General features: G+C 40.7%; 1 long non-coding RNA gene across 1 annotated transcript; it reads right to left on the reverse strand.

Annotated features, from left to right (window-relative positions):
- Positions 1-232: 232 nt before the first annotated feature.
- Positions 233-2766, reverse strand: LOC113981946. The gene is made up of 3 exons (XR_003538582.1): positions 2736-2766; positions 2334-2448; positions 233-451 (listed from the first exon to the last, which is right to left on the reverse strand). It is a non-coding gene; the product is annotated as an uncharacterized LOC113981946 (long non-coding RNA).
- Positions 2767-14411: the final 11645 nt, after the last annotated feature.

Below are 14411 nucleotides of genomic sequence, written 5' to 3' on the forward strand. Positions count from 1 at the left end.
CTGAAGTTGTGTCAGTGGAGGTTTAGGTTGGATATTAGAAAAAGGTTCTTCATCCAGATGGTGGTTGGGCACTGAAACAGGCTCTCCTGGGTAGTGGTCACAGCACCAAACCCAACAGAGTTCAAGAAGTGTTTGGACAATGCTCTCAGGCACATGGTGTGACTCTTGGGGATGGGCCTGTGCAGGGTGAAGAGCTGGACTCGATCATCCTTGTGGATGCCTTCCAGCTCAGCATATTCTGTGATTCTGTGATTTGGATCATATATATCAGACATCATTCAATCTCTTTTCACCTTTGATTCAGCAGCCAGTCTGAGGCTGTTGACATTCTTCTCCAGCTGTCAACATTCTTCTCCAGCTGTCTGAGGCTCCTGGTGATGGTATTCGACACAGTCCCATTGGTTTACAGCCACAATCCGTGGTTCTCCAGAGGCTTACAGGTAACCTTTGTCTAGAAAAACGAAATGTCAATCAGTACCTGATCTGGGTCAGCTTTAGTCAAGCACCTCTGCCAGAAGAACAGTTTCTATCAAATACAGTATGCAAGGTAAACAATGAGTTCAAAATATGTAACCATACTTGTGAGTTGTGAGCTTTCCTTATCCTGACCTCTAAGGCTATGCATGAGGAGAGGCTTGCATCTTCCTAACCAGTAACTTGTGAAAATTCATAAGGTCACAGGAGTAAAGTGACTTTGTTTTTCTGTAAATCAGTGCTCCAGCCTATTATGGCTCTATTTGATGATAAGTTCTGCTTATGTTGTTTGGTTGCATTTTTCTTGAGATAATTTTGTATCAAGGAACAGAGGAAGTTATCCTATAATAGAATAAAGCACCCGCTGAATTCTGTAGAACTTTTTAATATTTGTTAAAATAACTCTTTTTAGGGCAGTTTTCTCAATAAGAAATTCCCTTTGATATTAATAAGAATTAAGTAGTGTAAGAACTACATTTGGTATTAAATCCTTTGGCCCAGTATGTGGTCTCTAAATTGCTAGTGCTTAATAAATATAAGAAACAAAGGAACAAATAGAAATACACCTTTTCAGCTACCAAAAAGCTTGCATGAGACAATGATTATTGATAACATGCATGGCTGTTTTGTGAACTACTTATGTTTTCCAAAGTAAAGCCAGAACGCAAACACAATTATCAGAAGATTAAATCTCCTCCTGTATAAATTAAGAAGGGTTACACATACTATGGTATTGCCTACAGCAATACATTTGGAGGACACCAACTCATATCATACTGTATGGATAAAGATCAAACTAACACAGACATTGGGCTAAACTGTTACAATTTATTAGATAAATATCCAAACCTTCCGTCATCTTCTTTCCCTTAATCATCCAGTCATGGCCCAATACCAAAAGACAAAAGTTTAATGATTTATAATGCAATTAATATTTGCAGTATTCTGTGCTTTTAGTTTGTTTGTTGGTTTGTCTAAACATCTCACCCCAGAAAAAGTAAAATGTATTCCCAGAAAAATTAGTTCTAACAGAGAAAAAAGCTAATTCAAATCTATGAAGATGACGATAAATAATTAGAATACTGGATTGTATCCTCACAGTGTTCCTCAGAATTGAGTTTATTCTTAATTTCCTTTGCAACATCATTCCAATTAAAAGCACGTCTTTACCCAGAGAGCCACTGAGTGACTTGTTACACAAAATTTTTGTAAATCTAATTTATTTGTTACTATTAGAAGAATCACTCTATGTTATTTTAATCTCTTGACATCATGTAAACTAAGTCGCCTTTTATCTAGTTCATAGTTTACTTCCTACAAGGATGTATGGACTGAATACTTAAGTTTCTTCCGTAGTTGCAGCAAATAGTCACTCATATTTTCTATTGTATTTCTCCCTGCCTCTGTGATAAAGGTAGTTCTGCCCTTGTGACAGCTATCTACATTATGAATAACTGATATTAAAATAAGCCCAAAAGAAAAAAAATATTATTTATTGAAACCTGACTTAGGACAAAACAAGAAAAGCTAGAATCACGTTGAGAAACACTTCTCAGTAGTAAATCTGGTTATTAGCCACCTCAGTAGATATCTGGCTATCTTAGATGGCTGATGTACCTTGGACAACACTAAGTTGCTTGTCAGAGGTCTTCTGAGGAGAAGCACCCACAGCTTCCTCAGAGTTTAGTGGGAGAGATGAATAACATCTGTGATAACCAGGTCATTATTATGTTGAGAGGATTTTAGAGATTTGACATAATTTTAAAAACCTATATTTCCAAATGTTAATATTTTTCCTTTGAAGGTTCATGGCATACTGTAAGAGCTGCACATTGCCTAAATGAGGTGAGAACATATACCACCATTTACTGAGCAGTTCAAGGCACAGGCTGCTTGTTGGTACTAGTCATCTACAGCATTTTTATCTCTGTTGAGCTGAAGGAACAGGAAGCATACAGTACCACAGTGGAACATCTATTAGGAAGAGTTAGAATGATTCACACAGAGACCCGAGAGTAAGTGACGAGGTTCAGAGTGGGGCCACCTTACTTTCTAAACTCCTTATGGATTCTAGGCATGGCTAGGTCCAATCATAATGTTAGACTTGGCCGGTCATTTATGCCCAGTGGAATTATCTATACAATGTTTATATTAATATTTAATGGCTTTGTGGATTAGTAATATTTAATTACTATTAGCATTATTTCAAATTACTACAATAATAATATGAACATATTATCAGCACTATTTCAATCACTTACCAAGGATCTGTCGCAAGTAGGGATCTCTCCACCTTAGGTAATGAAGGATCTTCTAGTCTCAGGTAGGGAATTTCAAACCTCTTCAGGCATCCCTGCTGAAGGGGAGAGGCACCTGGCGTGCAGCCCAGCTGCAGCTCAGGGAGAGCTCAAATTCACCCCATCCTGGTGGTAATATTTATAGAGTGAAGTAGTTGGCTGCTACTCAGTAGTACAGACAAGATAGATGTCTTCATTTTAGCTGTACTACCTTATTCTGTACTTTAATTATCTTGTATTTTTGGGTTTCGAAACCACCTCTGGACATATATTTCTGAAGCACTTTCCACTCCTTTATATGTGAGCCAGGAGCTTAACATTCATTAGAGGCATGAGGCCTGTTGCTCCTTAGTCAGTCTGAAAAAAGGTATAGTTAGGGGTCAAAGGTGTCTGTCACAATCACAAGATCAGTCCTTGTCTTACATAGTATTTACTGTTTGATTTTGTTTAATGCACTTTAATGTACTCGATATTTTTCTCTTATATTGACTTAGAGATAAAGTATTATAAAAGTTCATGTTTGCATTCAGAATATAGCTTGGAATAAGATGACTTTCTATGATTTTGTGGAATTTTTCCATGAAAATAATATGGGGTTTATAAAAACTTAAGAAAATATTCAGAATTTTAAATCTGCAATGTAAATATATCACATATATATAGCAAGATCATGTTTTCACACAATTTTATTTCCTCTAATAATTTACACTCAAATAATACAAAAGACAGTGTGGTTTTCATTTTAGAAGCTAATTATTTCAGTTCAAGTTATCAGCCAAATCCACATGCATACTGCATTTTTTCAAGCAGCTGGAACCCTGCCCAATATACAAGACAGAGATGATTTCATTGGCTATTTATCAGTCTGCCTTTTTGACAATCTGTCCTTCCTGAGCAAGCTAATTGTTAGCCAACTGTGGCGTGCACTGCTGAGCTGGGGTAGCTCATATTTATACACAAGCTAAAGCTTCTTGGTACATTGGATCACAGAGGCAAGGAACAGTATTCTGCTCCGTAAACAGAGTGGTGAACAGAAGAAAACATCTGAGGAGCTTTCGTCACTCACCAAGGAGCAGAACTGCTATGCTGCACTATTTAAATGTAGCAGATGGCAGAATCAGGGGATAAGAAAGGTCAGTGAAGGCTTTTGCATTCCTATATTACACGGCAAGCACAAGAACTGTAGATCAGAGAGACATGTTATGTTCGAATTGGCCTTGTTTGACATTACAGCTGACAAACAGCAGATGGGACAAAATAAGACAAACTCTAAGGACGTGCTGTTATCAAATAATTACCAAAATGTCAGTTCTACGTGCTGTAACCACTCTGCCAAAGTTCTGTTTACCTTCTAACAGAAGGCCAGTTATTTCCTTGCCTAGCTGAGCAGAAGATATTAATTGTTCTCTTTTAATTTCTTACTAACATACGAGAGAGAAGAAGAAAATAATTTTCTAGTTGTTTTGCCTTTTGTGATCACTTTGCCAGGCATTCATTATGTAATTCATAATGTCTTAATCAGCAGAGTAATAATATTATTTAAATCTGTGTACTTTACCTTGAAGGAAAAATCCACAAGTCGTAGAAAAAATTCCGAGATGCAGCTGCAGTTTACAGGTACAAGGGCTGAGGTAGCAGGTCACAGTTCAGCCGTAGAGAGCCATGTGAGATGTCTGTATGCATAGTCTCCTTCCAGTAAAGTACTCCAAATAATGTGGAAAATTTTTCCAGCACACCAAAAAGAAGAAAAGAAAAACATTGTGAATGGAAAGAGGGAAAGTGCTAAAAAGCATTTGATAATAATATTTGATGTTTCATTCTAAACTCCAGTTCTCAGCTAAAAAAGTCAAGCATGTTACTCAATCACTTCCATTTCTATGAAGAAAAATTTTCTGCAGGAAAGTATGGGTTAAGTCTATTTATTTTCTCTATATTTTTATTTCCATTAATATTACTACTCTTTGAAAATAATACTTTTTATACCAATAATTTTATATTGATATATTTACTTACTTAATTTACTATTTATAAAATGGTAAGTGTTGGAAGGGACCTTAAAGATCCTCTAGTCCCAACATCCCCCGGCTATGGGCAGGGACACCTCCCACTAGACCAGGTTCCTCAAGGCCTTATCCAACCTGGCCTTGAATACTGCCAAGGTTAGGGCATTCACAATCTCCCTGGGTAACCTGTTCAACGTCTCACCACCCTCACAGCACAGAATTTTTTCTCAATATGTAACCTAAATTTCCTCTCTTTCAATTTGTACCCATTACTCCTTGTCCTATCATTACAGTTCCTGACAGAGGGTCCCTCTCTGGCTTCCCTGTAGGCCCCTTCAGATACTGGAAGGTTTCCATGAGTCTCCACGCAACCATCTCTTTTCCAGACTGAACAGCCCCAACTTTCTCAGCCTGTCTTCATAGGGGAGGTGCTCCTTTGTGGCTCAACTTTGTGGCCCTCCTCTTGCCTTCTTCCAACAATTCCATGTCCTACTTATGTTGGAGACACCAGAACTGTTCGCAGTACTCCAGGTGGGGTCTCACAAGAGCTGAGTAGAGGGGTAGAATCCTCTCCCTTGACCTGCTGGCCACGCTCCTTTTGATGCAGCCCAGGATTCCACTGACTTTCTAGGCTGCCAGTGCACATCGCTGGGTCGTGTTGAGTTTTTCATCAATCATCACCCCCAAGTCCTTCTCCTCAGGGTTGCTCTCAATCACTTCTCCACCCACCCTGGAGGTGTGCCTGGGATTGCTGGGACCCAGGTGTAGGACCTTGTACTGCCAAATAAGTTATCTACCTTTTACCTCTGATATTTAAGGAATGTTTTGGCTTTTCACTATGATTCACAATAATATAAGAAGGAAATCTCATGTTTCCTATTAAAAAAAAAATTCTCTTTCCCCCATCTTTCTTCTATTTTTAGAATGGCAGCAGTTAGAGTATTTTGGTTGCAGCAACACATATGCTGTGTCAGTTTCGTAACTATGTAAGGATCATTCCTCCCTTCATGACACCACATACCAGTTTGGAAAAGCAGCAGATGAATATATCAGATGACAGTGAGACAGGATTTTCTTTGCGTTTTTTATTCAATTGAAAGAAATATTCAGGCTCCATTATAATTACTGGAAAATGAATGTCAATTAAAGACATAATTGCTATTCCATGCTTTGAGTCAAGCAAGTTCATGGTCAGACCTGAGTAACTCTTGGATAATAACCATCTGGACTCAGGGCCAGGAACTCAAAGGATGTTAAGTTCTGGTATCCCAAATAATCGTGTTTTATCGTGTCAGTGTAAAAGACAAAGTGGCAGTTCATAAGGGAATGTCATTTCGTGAGTGAAGGAGTAATAAACAAATGGGTTAACATGTTAAAGGGTTTTGCAAGTTACAGTCTTGAAAGATAAATGTATCTATTCTTTCCTGTTCATTTTGGTGGCAAGAGCTATTCCACAAAGCTGGATTCACTCATTGGAGACTCACACATATGATGTTTTTTCCAGCACTAGGGAGGTCTATTCCAGGAACCTCTGTACTGCTCCAGAATCCAGCCCCTATCTAAAATCCTCTCAAAATTTGCTTTGTGGCAGACACCAAGAGCTTCACAAGCTCAGCCACTCAGGTTTCCAGTGGCCTGTGAGTAGAAGTGCTGTTGATGAGAAGAAAGCTGCAGTGTGAATGCAGACCATGCCTTCCCTTTAACCATGCTGTTTCACACTGGTGTTAGAGTACGGCAGATCTAAGCAGATCTACCACTCTGTTCACTTATTCTTTTTTCCCTTCACTTGCTACATCTTGGCATGCTGCAGTTTCTCTGATTAATGATCAACTCCGGTCTGAGTGGGTGAATGGTATGCAACCAAGAACATTCTTTTCGGTTAGGGCAAAAGGAGGAACCTGAGCTTCATTGATGGGTTTGGAATGATACATTACGGATATATTTGTAGTTTTCTTTAGAGACAGTATCAAATGGGAAACCCTAGACTAAGCACTTCAATCTGTGTATTTGAATATCTGTTCTTGAAATCTACTGGTCAAATATGATGGGCTCTGTAAAGGTATATTCTGCAAAAGATCAGCCTAGAAACTACCTGAAATTGGATCTTCTCAGGTAGACAAAGTTAGAGCCAGGCTGTCAGCTGATATGAATTATCACAATCCTCTGCTCCTGTTCACATTACATCTTTACCTACTTCACAATAGCAAACCTGAATCACAGGCTTTTCTCTGAGAGAAAAGGAAGAGACTTTGCTTGCTTAACATGAATGCAAATCCTGCCAACCAGCAATGAAAAATGACAGCCAAGACAACTTGCATTCTGAGATTTCTGCAGCATTTGACTCCTCGGGGAGATTAGAATAGACAAGAACCAAGAAATATCCTCCTTTCCTGGTGACTGCCTCAGATGAGGCTTTTCTTCACTGTGACTAAGAAATCTTTCACTTCCTTTGTGGACTAGGTGGCAGAGCAGAGATTCCCCTACAGCCTGTAGTGAAGACTGTGGTGAGGCAGGCTGTTCTCCTGCAGCCCATGGAGGTCCATGGTGGAGCAGATATGCCTACCTGTGGCCCGTGGAGGACCCCACACCAGAGCAGATGGATGTTTCTGAAGGAGGCTGCGACCCTGTGGGAAGTCTGCAGTGAAGCTGGCGCAGGTTCTTTGAACCTGTGGAGAGAGGAACGCATACTGGAGCAGGTTTGCTGACATGTACACATTGTTTGCTGTTTCACTACATAATATTTTATAAGGGATCAGGATATTTAAAGAAACACAATTCTCAGGAAAATTTTTGCAAATATTGGTCTTTTCCTTTGGTCCATTTCAGAAGTGATCAAGTTGGATGGAGCTCTGAGGAACTTGAGCTAGTTGAAGATGACCCTGCTCCTTGCAGGTGTGAGTTGGACTAGATGACCTTTAAAGGTCCCTTCCAACTTAAACTATTCAAATGACTCAGTCTTTCATGTTGTGCTGTTGAAGAAGAAAGTCTGATCTGAATTCTTTCAAAGTACCATTTATGTTTGTTCAGGGGAAAAATTATACAACATCGTCAGTCACTACCTTTTACTATTCCTTATTAAAAGTGATCACAGACACCAGCTGACACACCTAGACATCCTCCATTTGAATTTGCTGTGAATATTTTACAGGAAAATACTGAGGATCACCAACTTTTTTCTCCAAAAACAAAAGAAACCACCCCAACCAACCAACCATCCAAAAAAACCCCAAAACAAAACAAAAAAGGTTTTCTTTGGCAAAGACGGATGCACGTGCAGTAAACACTATAGACTGTTATGAAGTCATCAGTGGATAACCAGCAGCCACTAGTCTCTTCAAGGTTCAATCTGTGAATATTCTTTAAAAACTTGGTGAATTCTGAGAGCTTCAAGAGGGCAGTGATATGGTGGGTTGATCTTGTTTGGACGCCAGGTGCCCCCCAAGCCTCTGTGCCCCTGTCCTCCTCATCAGGATGGGGCAGAAAATAAGATGGGAAACACACCCTCACAAGTTGAGATAAAGGCAGTTTAATGAAGCAAAAGAGAATGTTGCATGCGTGCAAACAAAGGGGAAAAAACCCAAAAGGTTTTGTTCTCTATTTCCCATCAGCAAGTGATGCCCAGCCACTCCTGGGAAGCTGGGCTTCAGTAGACATAGCAGATGCTCCAAAACGCAAACACCATAAATAATTAACGCCTCCCCTTCCTCCTCCTTTCCCTTAGCTTTTGTATCTGGACAGACACCACATAGTATGGAATATCCCTTTGCTGAGTTTGGGCCAGCTGTCCCAGCCATGTCCCCTCCCAAGATTTTGCCCACCCCTAGCCTGCTGGCCTTTGCGGGTGGAATGTTGCAAACATAGCACTGGTGCTGTGCCAGCACTGCTCAACTGCTATCAGTTGATAACACTGGTGTGTTGTCAACACCTTTTAAGCTATGAATGCAGAGCATGGCTCTATGAGGCCTGCTATGGGGAAAATAGACTCCATCTCAGCCAGACCCAATACAAGTGCAAAGGCTATAGTAGCTGTGTGCAGAAAGGACCTCTGGCATTTGGGTGAGATATATTATTTGGGTGAGTTACATTATCTTAACTGACAAGTCTGCCATTTGACTGCATTTGAACAACCTGATTCTGTTTAAAGCTCCTTTTACTGTTTCCAAGCATGTTAAAATGCATCTGGATTACTAGCAAGGCAATTGCAAAATCTCTCATTATGTAACATAGCCATGTTTGGACACCCATAAACCAGCAGACACTAGATAAATGGGAGCAATTAACCTAATATTGAGTCCAGTGGAATGAAATGCCTGAGAGGAGAACACTGACTAAAGGCATAGGAGTAATTTATTAAAGAATCAGAGCTGCCTTGGTTGCCCTGCAGAATTTCAGGCCTCAGCAACTACTGTGTGTATGTTTTTCTTGTAGGAGCTTGGTTATTGTGAAACACCTTAGTACGGTTTGGTTACAGACCATTCTCGTCTTCTGTACAAGCTAAAGTAGAAAAATGACCTACAAAATTTGACTGCAGGTGTTGAGATGCTAGGTCCTTTTTGTCAACACCATGTGATCAGGAGCTGCAAACATGGTTTATGTTCCTGCTGCACATTCAGAATGTGACAGGAAAGCTGTGAATCAAGGAGCCTGTGAACAGAGAAGGATTGTAGGATCTGCTTACTTCACAGAAGTGCACCAGGACAGACAAACACATTGTAAATGACTGCTGCTGACTCTCAGAGGCATGAAGCAATACTTGATCTGGATTATCTGAAACAGCGTTCTTCTTCCTTAGATCCACAACGAGCAGGAAACTAAAAGCAAAATCTGCAGGCCTGTCTTCCAGAAGTGGTGTAAACCTACATGTATGGCCAATCTAAAAAATCAGACTGGAGAACCGTTCCTCCTTCTGTGGTAACTGAAACCTCAGGAAAATGAGGTATAACACGACTTCTAAAAGTCATCGATTTATTCTTCTGCTCAAAGGAGGGAAATGTTAAAACATAACCAACAACATAATAGAGTGCTCTGTTTGCAATGTAGATTTGGAAATGCTACAGTCAAGGTTGCATGCAGAAACTTAATTCAACAGGTTACTTGTAGTTTTTATAATTCAGTCTTTAATTACAGAATTTTGCTTCATGTTTCCATACAATCCAGGTTCAATTACTGCACTAGCTGGATGGATTGCTTGTTGGAAGCCTATGTTCAATATTACCTTCCTTTCTTGCTTCATGCATGGAGCAAGGCCTCATCCTCTACAGACCAGTTTGAAAAGATTATAAAATTTCTCACATCTCTTGTCTCAGTAGTTGCTACTAGTGTATTTAAACAGTACCTATATATGATCACTTGCCCAATTGCTGAGGCTGAACTCACTGTGCTGCAGTGTCTGCTTCAGCTTTTCAGAAGAATGCTTGTGGGTTGATGTGTTAATTTCCTGAAGTCTCTGTATTTGAGCTACTCCTCAATTCCCTGCAATGTATCAAGGCAGGTTAATTGTTTCTTATTATGCAAAACATTCTATGTTTCTGTTCTTATTCTCTGCTGAGCAGCTCATTTTGAAAAAATCCTCATTTCTAATCTCTGACCAGTGAAAATTGATCATTAATAAATTATGAAGATGAATTATTCTGATATTTTTTTCCTTGAGGAGTCCACAAGTTAACTCCTGTAAAGTACTATTTTTTCTTAATATGAAATTGAGAAAGTAATTAGGTATTCTGAGCCTGATGTGAGCAAGGGTTAAAAGGAGTGGAGAATTTTTTTTCAGTCTTTTCAGTAAAGCTGGGAGCTGTTTGTGATTTTCCAAATTTTGGACTTGTTTTCATGTAGGATAACTGTAAAGTTAGATATGGCAGCACTGGTTCAGTGTTTAATAATGCAGAAGGTTCTTTGCTTTCTATGTCACTTGCTACTTATCCTTCTTTATCTTAATTTGAAATGCACTGCAGGTACTGCAACACTTATTACACATGGAAACTAGAAGCATAAGAGGAAACAAATGTCTTATAAATTCCAGAGTAGATGCTACTTAACTTCATTATTTAATTAAATTAATATGATTAGGAGTGTGCTTACTTAGCACAAATGAATGACTTGTTTGCAATAATATGCATGTCTAATATGCATGATAAGAGTATCTTTATTACTCATTTCCTATGTTGGAACAAATTGTAAATTATTTCTACTTTGATAGAGGCAGAGCCAAGCAGAATCAGGTGTTCTATTCAGATCATAAAATTTTAGGATTTTTTATTTCACAGAAAAAGTTCACTTTCACTACTGCCCCTCCATCCTTATGTTTAGTAAAAAAATATGTCAGAAACCAAACAACCAACCAGAACTCATAAATGCTCTGAAAAGATGAAGCCTTTTTCCTCCAAAAACCGATGTGGAAATGCCTCAGAGTTTTCGCTCTGGAGTGCTGCAGGTGCAGATGCACCCTGCATGAGCAGACTGGGGTTGGAAAGCAGCCTATGCACATTTAGAAGTGTTGTGGTCCTTGCAGACTTAGATTGGAACAACCTCTGAGATTAGACAGACAATAGAATTATTATTTCCCTGCCATGCCTGTCTTGCAGATTATTCTGTTTTCATTCATAGGTATTGCCCAGGTTTGCCCATAATTGCTATCCTCCCATACTGCTGAGATTTGATGGTAGGTATATTAAGAGAAATTCTGAAAACTAGAGAAGCTGCCCTGCATTGGCATTTTTTTTCTCACCTGTCACCCCATACTGCCTGTCAATGCAACAGAGAAAACGTGATTCCTCACTAAGCTACAAGGGATGGTATTAAGCTGAGTTTGGGGTTCTTCTGGGACCTTTCTGCCCCTCCCATGCTGGAGTCAAATTCTTGGTGGAAAGACTGGCAGAACAGGAATTAGGGAGCTGCTAGACTTCTGGGTAATGAGATCCTTCAAGTTTTAAATAAATTTATCTTGCTTCAGGGCAAAAGCTCGCTCTTGTACAAAGGGCCTCTAACACGCCATTTCTGAAACAGCAACTGCTGGGAGTCTTGCAGCCCCCTGAGAGACCCTGGTACTAGCCAGTCAAGAAACTGGACCCTTTTCAGGCTCAGGCTGAGAAGTTGCTCTGAATAAACCTCATAGTTGGACAGGATGAATATACTGAGCAGAGATGGGAGAACAGCACTAAGGATAAAAATAAATGTTTCCACTTGCTCAAGGCAGTAAAGAGAGCATGCAATCTTCCTTTCCATACAGGTTGATGACAATGCTGTGGGAAGGAATTATAATTGAACCATGTGTTCGTAGTGGAGGAGGTCTGTTCTCAGGGACACACTTAAATATACAAACACACTTACCTAGAGCAAGCTGTATGATGGTGACCAAACTCGAGGAATTCCTTTGCACTCAAAAGAGAGAATGAGGCTTCTTACGGAGAATGTGCAGCCAAGAGCAAGGTTAAAAGGGTCCTTAAAAGCAGATAAAAACTTTATGTGAAAATCCAATCTATCTTTATTTCATAAAGATAATTACCTCATTAAATTAACTGACTCCATTTTGTCCGCATAATTCATGACTGGGGATGGGTGTGTAAAATACACTACAGGTATGTCTCTCACACTGGGCTTCAACAATGCCAACAGCGAACTACATAGGTATTTGCCAAAATGCAGTAGGGCAATACACAGATGACTTGCAATGATAAGCTGATAAAGGGCTCCTCTACTTTCCCCTCTACTATTCTGAATATAAAAAGAGATTATTAAAAGCAACAGTGCAAAACACAACATCTTCACACCACTTTCCAAACACTGCATAACATTGCTTTTCCCACCTTCAAAAAAGGGTTACATCTCAATTCTAGTTCCAGGCCACCCTTTGGTGCAAAAAGCATATTAGGACCTCTGCTGTTTATGTACTGTGGTTTAACCCCAGCCAGCAACAAAGCACCAGGCAGCCGCTCCTCACTCCCTCCTAGTGATATGGAGGGGAGAATTGCAAGGGTAAAAGTGAGAAAACTCATGGTTTGAGATAAAGACAGTTTAATGTGTAAAGCAAAAGATGTGCACACAAACAAAGCAAAGCAAGAAATTTATTCATCACTTCACATGGGCAGACAGGTGTGCAGCCTTCTCCCAAAAAGCAGGGCTCCATCGTGAGTAATGGTGACTCGAGAAGACAAATGCCATCCCTCCAAATGTGCACCACTTCCTTCTTTTTCCCCTGGTTTTATGTGCTGAGCATGACATCATATGGTATGGAATATCCCCTTGGTCAGTTGGGGTCAGCTGTCTCGCCTGTGTCCTTTCCCAAGTTCTTGTGCACCCCCAGTCTACTCACTGAGGGGGTGCTGTGAGAAAAAGATGAGGCCTCGGCTCTGTGTAAGCACTGCTCAGCAGTAAAGAAAACATCCCTGTATTAACAGTGCTGTTTCCAGCATAAATCCAAATCATAGCCCCATAACAGCTACTGTGAAGAAATTAACTGTACCCCAATCAAAACCAGCACAACATGTTACAAACATGTCCATGGCTCCCAATGGAATTGGTATATTCTTGTGCAGACTTTTGACCTGTATGAAAAGAGGTCCCCTGCTCACTCGTTTCTCTGCATTCATGGGCTTGATAAAGCAACAGAGAAATGGTGCTTTGTGCGAAAGTATAAATCTGGAAAACACTGTCACAGGTTGGAATAGTTTGCATTGAAGGAATGAAAAAGATGATCTCAAAAGGAAAAGAACAACCAACTTTATTGCTTGTATTGATGGGTCTGAATTTTGATTGGTGGAAGTCTCCCAAAAATGCAACTACGAGGGCCTTCTCCTACTCTTTATGTGAAGCAGAATTCCGCCGTGCAGTGTAGACAGAGTAAAATCGCAACAAAATCTTCTGTCACAGCTCAGAATGCACAATCGAAGCATCACAGTTAAAGCCATCACCTGAGTAGTTCTTTTGTTTGCTTAACATTTTTATTGTAGCAGAGGCCATAGATGGGCCTGGAGACATCAGTCTGCAGATATTCCCATCTCCACCTGAACATCCATGCAATGCCTCCAGCCTTCTCTAAGAAGAGACCAAATCAGCACTAGCATGAAGACTAAAAATACAGGTAGGCTATCACAGCTGGGCAGAGAGAACTTGGGAAAACCTGTTATAATATATGTTTACCTTTGGGCAGATGGAGAAAGAAAAAAAGTGTGATACTAACTGGTGGCAACTGTGGTGGCCCAGATGACAAACCCTCCTGGCAACGCACAGTCTGAGCAGCATGATTCACTCACGTATCACCTCTGCACTTAGTTTACTGTGGCCCTACCTAGGAACGCACGTGGGAAAGGTACCTACCAAGAAAATATGTAATATCCTGTTTGCTTAGCATCAGCTCTAGCCAACAGGGCTCGGTGGCCTTTTAGAGGCCAGCTGGAACCCCCACGGAAAGGTAGCAGTGGTAGAGCAGTCAGAGCTCAGACTGTGCAGGTATCCCGGCCCCTCCAGCCGATAGGCTAGAGGACGGACGGAGGCTCCTAGGAAAGGAACAGCACCTCCCGCCTCCTCACGGTGGCAGCGCCGCTCCCCCGCGCGTTCGCGGGCGCGGAGCGGAAGGCGCGGCGGGTCCCACCCGCGGGAGCGCGCACCGAGGACTGCGGGCACCCCCCCCCCGGCCCGGCCC

Source organism: Neopelma chrysocephalum, unplaced genomic scaffold (genome assembly GCF_003984885.1).
Source record: "Neopelma chrysocephalum unplaced genomic scaffold, ASM398488v2 Primary Assembly neopelma1_96821, whole genome shotgun sequence".
Classification (NCBI taxonomy): Eukaryota; Metazoa; Chordata; class Aves; order Passeriformes; family Pipridae; genus Neopelma; species Neopelma chrysocephalum.